Source organism: Heptranchias perlo, chromosome 6 (genome assembly GCF_035084215.1).
Source record: "Heptranchias perlo isolate sHepPer1 chromosome 6, sHepPer1.hap1, whole genome shotgun sequence".
Taxonomy (NCBI): domain Eukaryota; kingdom Metazoa; phylum Chordata; class Chondrichthyes; order Hexanchiformes; family Hexanchidae; genus Heptranchias; species Heptranchias perlo.
In genome coordinates, this window is record NC_090330.1 from 60,677,837 (window position 1) to 60,683,836 (window position 6,000).

The window sequence follows — 6,000 nt, forward strand, 5'->3', positions numbered from 1 at the left end:
AGATTAGTCCTTTTCTGTGTTTCATATAATTGATTGTAACACAACTATATTTAAAATAAAATATGTTGAATAATTTACTCATGTTTTAATATTTTGATTTGAGCTGCTATAGAACTGTGCATGAAAAAATTGCATTTTTTTATCCAGAATATGCTTGTAAGTTTTTATGATTCGATATAATTTTGCTTTCCATGCAATTTTTCACTAATCTAATATTCATGAAGAAAATCTATTTTGTGAAAGCAAAGTATTGTAATCAATGTGAGATAAGCACAGGTTTTTTTCCAGCAGATAAAGATAGAGTGGGCTCGATTTTACTTGCCGCAATGGAAATGAAAATTCAACGATTTCTGTAACGAGTAACTGACCCACAACATCAGTTTTAAGTCCAGATAGCAAGGTGAAAATCTACCCCATTATGTTATATAAAAAAACACTCCAGTAATTATCATATGGAGACCATATGGTATTGAAGGTAGACAACAGATTTATCAGCTAAAGTCACAGGGCAGCCATCGTTGGTAATGGAAAATTTGTTGAGTGATCAATATGTGGAATGGGTTCCTGGATAAAGTAGAGTCTGGTGGTACGAGCCTTTCAGCATTGATATTTGGATTCAAATCTCTTGTCTGTTGTAAGGATATCAAATGAAATAAGTTTTTTTGGCAGTCTTAATGCCAATTTGGGTCAAGTTATGTGTATTGACCCAAAACTGCCCATAATTTGTCCCAAATTGGCAGACTCATTCAGTGAGAACATAAGAAGGATGAATGTGACATGGGCAATTCTCACCCATGTAATAGTCTAAACTTATATTCATTTAGTAATAATACCATAAGATAATTACAGATGAGGAATACCATTTGGCCCATCTTCAGTTCCTCCATCCAGAACAACTCTCTTAAATGATTCCAGGGATTTTGTTTCCACTACTTTATCCAGGAATCCATTCCACATATTGATCACTCGTTAAGTGCAGAAAGATTTCCTGATATTAGTCCTAAATTTACCTTTTATTTGTTTAAATCTGTGACTTTTTGTCTTACTCTTATAACTTAATTTAAAGTAATTTGCCAGATTTACCTTTTCCAAACTATACTGTTTACCACCATATATATCTGTATAAGACTACCCCTCAGATGTCTCCTTTCAAGAATGAAGATTTTAAGTTTTCCTACTCTTTCTTTATAACAAAGACTTCGAAGAATAGGGAATCATCCTTGTGGTGGTTTTTTGTGCTGCCTCCATGGCTTAAATGTCTCCTCTGTGTCTTGTTGACTGGAACTGGATATAGTACTCGAGGTGTGGTCTGACCAGAGCACAGTGATGTTTCATCCTGACTTCCTCTAACTTGTATTCTGTAGCTTTTGCTATACAGTTCAACATTCTATTGGCTTTGCTCATTGTTACTTTAAACCCTCTCTCCCTTCTGAAATAATGGAGTGACATTTGCAATTTTCTGACCCAAAGGCACAATTCCTGAATCTCAAGAGCTTTGGAAAATGATGACTATTATAAATATTATTTTCATCCATGTAGTAAGTATATCATTTTTTTATTCATTCATGGGATGTGGGCATCGCTGGCGAGGCCAGCATTTATTGCACATCCCTAATTGCACTTGAGAAGGTGGTGGTGAGCCGCCTTCTTGAAAACTGCAGTCTGTGTGGTGAAGGTTCTCCCACAGTGCTGTTAGGAAGGGAGTTCTAGGATTTTGACCCAGCGACGATGAAGGAACGGCGATATATTTCCAAGTCAGGATGGTGTGTGACTTGGAGGGGAACGTGGAGGTGGTGGTTTTCCCATGCACCTGCTGCCCTTGTCTTTCTAGGTGGTAGAGGTCGTGGGTTTGGGAGGTGCTGTCGAAGAAGCCTTGGCGAGTTGCTGCAATAATCAGCAAACCCAATGTGTATTACATCCTTACATGTAAAAGATTAACTTTTAAGTTCTAAGCAGTCCTTTTACTTTCTTTAATTTTATCTAATTTGACATTCCAATTGATTATTTGCCTTTTTTGAGTAATGCTGCAAGAATTCCCCCCCCCCCCCCATTCTTGATTAATGTACTTTTGTATTAATTAAAGGTTTGAGGTGGGAGCCATTAACCCAATTACCCAGTTAGTAGCAATAAAAAGAAAATAAACTTCATATGCTGGAAATATACAGCAGGTCCATTGCTTTTGAAGGAGAAAAAGGCTAGTGTTTTGGTTGGCAATCCTTCATCAACTATCTGGTTCTTAGCACAGATTTATTTCTTGTTTTATTCACTATTTTTAAGGTTAAACTTTTCAGAGATCGGGGCTAACATTTTTATCACTATATCATAAAACCAAACTGCTTGAGCCTGTCTCCCACACATGCCATCTCGGACCTGACAAGTCTCATCAGTAAAGACAATCATTATGTTTTAAAATTGTGACTTATTTTGATATGTATCAGTCTTAAAAATAAACATAGTTCTATGTGTTTAAATGAGTTTGCAGCCTAGGTCACTGTTGACAATCATGAATGTCACTCCTAAGATTTCGGTGATCCTTTTTGAGACTAGGAACATGTGTGTTCTTAAGATTTTTTTTAAAATGCAGGATGGTTTAAAACACATAGAAAAAAGGTCTGTTTAAACACCAAAATACTTTTAGAAAATATAATTTGAATAATAACATTTTTAATGGTAAGATTTCTACTTTTTTGCAGGTAGATCATCTGGTGGCAATGGGCATCTAATAATATTTCCAAGACAATTGGATGATATGGAGTACAGTAATGTAGTGGTTATGTTGCTGGACTAGTAATCCAGAGGCCTGGACTAATAATCCAGAGAACGCAAATTCAAATCCCACCATAGCAGTTTGAGAATTTGAATTCAGTTTTAAAAATCTGGAAATTAAAAACTGGAATCAGTAAGAGTGAACATGAAGCTGTTGGATTGTCTTAAAAACCCAACTGGTTCATTAAAGTCCTTTAGAGAAGGGAACCTGATGTCCTTACATGGATATGTGACTCCAGTCCCACATCAGTGTAGTTGAACAAAAGAACAGGAGTAGTCCATTCAGCCCCTCGAGGTTGTTCTGTCATTTAATTAGATCATGGCTAATCTGTATCTTATCTTCATTTATCTACCTTGGTTTCATATCCCTTAAACCCCCACCTACCAAAAATCTATCAATCACATGTTTGAAATTTTCAATTGACCCAGCCTCAACAGCTTTTCTGGGGAGAGAATTCCAGATTTCCACTACCCTTTGTGTTGACTCTAAACTGCCTTCTGAAATGACCTAGCAAGCCACTCAGTTGTATCAGTTCATAAAGAAGGCTGACCACCACTAGGTCAACTAGGGATGGACCCACGTCCCAAGAAAGAATTTTAAAAATCAGCATTTGGAAACTGTTCTCTTTGAAACTTGTTTTTACTGCAATGAGTTAATAAAAAAATGAATCAGTGCTATGAACTACATTATGGAAAGAATTAAATAAAACTTGTTTGGAACTTTTTTTGTTTTTTTGTATTATTTTAACTCTTGCTCCATGGCTTTGCAGTTGTTACCTGAATGTGAAGTCTTACTTGTGTTACACCACTAACTTTCTCCTTTGTGTATGGCGAACTCCAATACAATAAGGTTAGCTCTGAGTAACTATTGGGCTCATTTCTTCACCGTGTTTTTGGCTGAATACTGCTGTAGATGCTAAACTCCAGAAACTAGTACTCTTATGATTCTGGTATGTATTCTAGTATTCTACTCATCATTTTAATTGCTTCATCACATTATTGAAAGTGATAAGTCTATTACTCTCAAGTTCCTTTCTAAGTTTCCACCTGCCAAATCGATTAATCCAATTCCATTCATTTTATTATTTATGCGCATTTTTTTGACCAATGTGCAATACTTGTTTGCCAATTGCACACCAGACTTAAATCCTTGATGTTTCCTCACTCTACAGCTCTCCCTATGTCATTCTCTTCACCACTGGCGCACCGTGGCTGCAGTGTGTACCATCCACAGGATGCACTGCAGCAACTCACCAAGGCTTCTTCAACAGCACCTCCCAAACCCATGACCTCGACCACCTAGAAGGACAAGGGCAGCAGGCACATGGGAACAACACCACCTGTACGTTCCCCTCCAAGTCACACACCATCCCGACTTGGAAATATATCGCCATTCCTTCATCGTCGCTGGGTCAAAATCCTGGAACTCCTTACCTAACAGCACTGTGGGAGAACCTTCACCACACGGACTGCAGCGGTTCAAGAAGGCGGCTCATCACTACCTTCTCAAGGGCAATTAGGGATGTGTAATAAATGCTGGCCTTGCCAGTGATGCCCACATCCCATGAACAAATAAAAAAAAGTGTCATCAGCAGGTTTGACAAACCTGCAATTGATTTCAATATCCAGGTAATTAATGTGGATAATACATAACTGGGGCTGAATCTGCTATGTGTAGGAGAGGGAGTGGAATGTTTGGAGGAGGAAGAGACAAGCAACAAGGTGGGCAGGTGGACATGACTGAGAGTTGCAGGAGACAGGTACAGTCTCAATCTTCTGCGGAATTCTAAAAGCTTATCCCGGCAAAAACTAGTATTGCAAGAACAATGAGGTTGGGTTTGGATATGGCCAGAAGCACATTTTTGTAAGGAACTGGCTCAGAATTCACAAATTGATGCCGATTTTAAATCAGCAATATGGAGCACTGATCACAGGCATCCAGCTATGGTGGCCAACCTGCACTTGATATCAGATCAGCTTCCTTAATTTATAAATTATCCTAAACATAAAAGGCTTCTCCTCTTTCTGTCTTGTCTTTTCTATCCTTCCTGAATATCCTATATCCCAGCATATTGAATTTGTTCCCATTAGAACAAGTTCGATGGACCAAATGGCCTATTCCTGTTTCTGTATTCCTTGCACTATCTATTTCCTACTGCAATGTATGCTTCACACATCTTGCTCCCAATGCTTCAAGCTTTCAGGTATAAGCACTCTATTGTAGTCTTTCAATCACTCATAGTTTGCTTATGCTCTTAGGTTTGACTGGATTTATATTCTACTTTATATTCTATTTCTCCTCTTCACCACCCTCCATGTTCTGCAGATCTCTAATTGCAGTCGTCTCCTCTTTCCCCTTTATATGCAGTTTAAATGAACTTAAATTCCTTGCTCTATGTTAATATGTCTTTTTGATCCTGCCCTGTTTAGATGCAGCCCATTTCTCCTGCACAAACCTCGATTACCCCCAAACAGTCCACTATTTATAAAATCATCACCATTTGACCAACACAGACTGGCTAGCCATTCGTTTATTTCCACAATTTTATTGGTGAACTCCCTTCTTCCAAACAGTAATGAATGAAGGTACATAGCTTTACAATTCCTCTCCTTCAGTTTCCTGGCAGTTTGCCTAAACCAACCTTTGAGCACTTCAGTCAGCTTCTTTGCTTTGTCATTAATTTCCATGTGGAGTACTTTCACTGCCTCCTCTACCACTTTCTGCACTATTCCATCCCTCCTCCCCAGTATCCACAATTTCAACTCCTGGTAGACAAATCACCACCCTCTTAACTTTATCTTTACTACAGGAGCAATTGCCCACAAATTGCACTGCTGAATCACCTGCTACAAAATCCTACATTTCATCACCACATAAATTTTGCTTTTGTCCCACGAAACTGATCTCCCTTTTGCTCAATTGCCCCTTCCTCTTCCTAAGAAACAGCTTTTAACATTGTCCTGTGCCACAAACCTATCTAACACTGTTATTTGTATTATTGCACTTCTCTTCCTGCCTTTTCCTTACCTTTTTTTTTATTCGTTCATGGGATGTGGGCGTCGCTGGCAAGGCCAGCATTTATTGCCCACCCCTAATTGCCCTTGAGAAGGTGGTGGTAAGCCGCCTCCTTGAACCGCTGCAGTCCGTGTGGTGAAGGTTCTCCCACAGCGCTGTTAGGAAGGGAGTTCCAGGACTTTGACCCAGCGACGATGAAGGAACGGCGATATATTTCC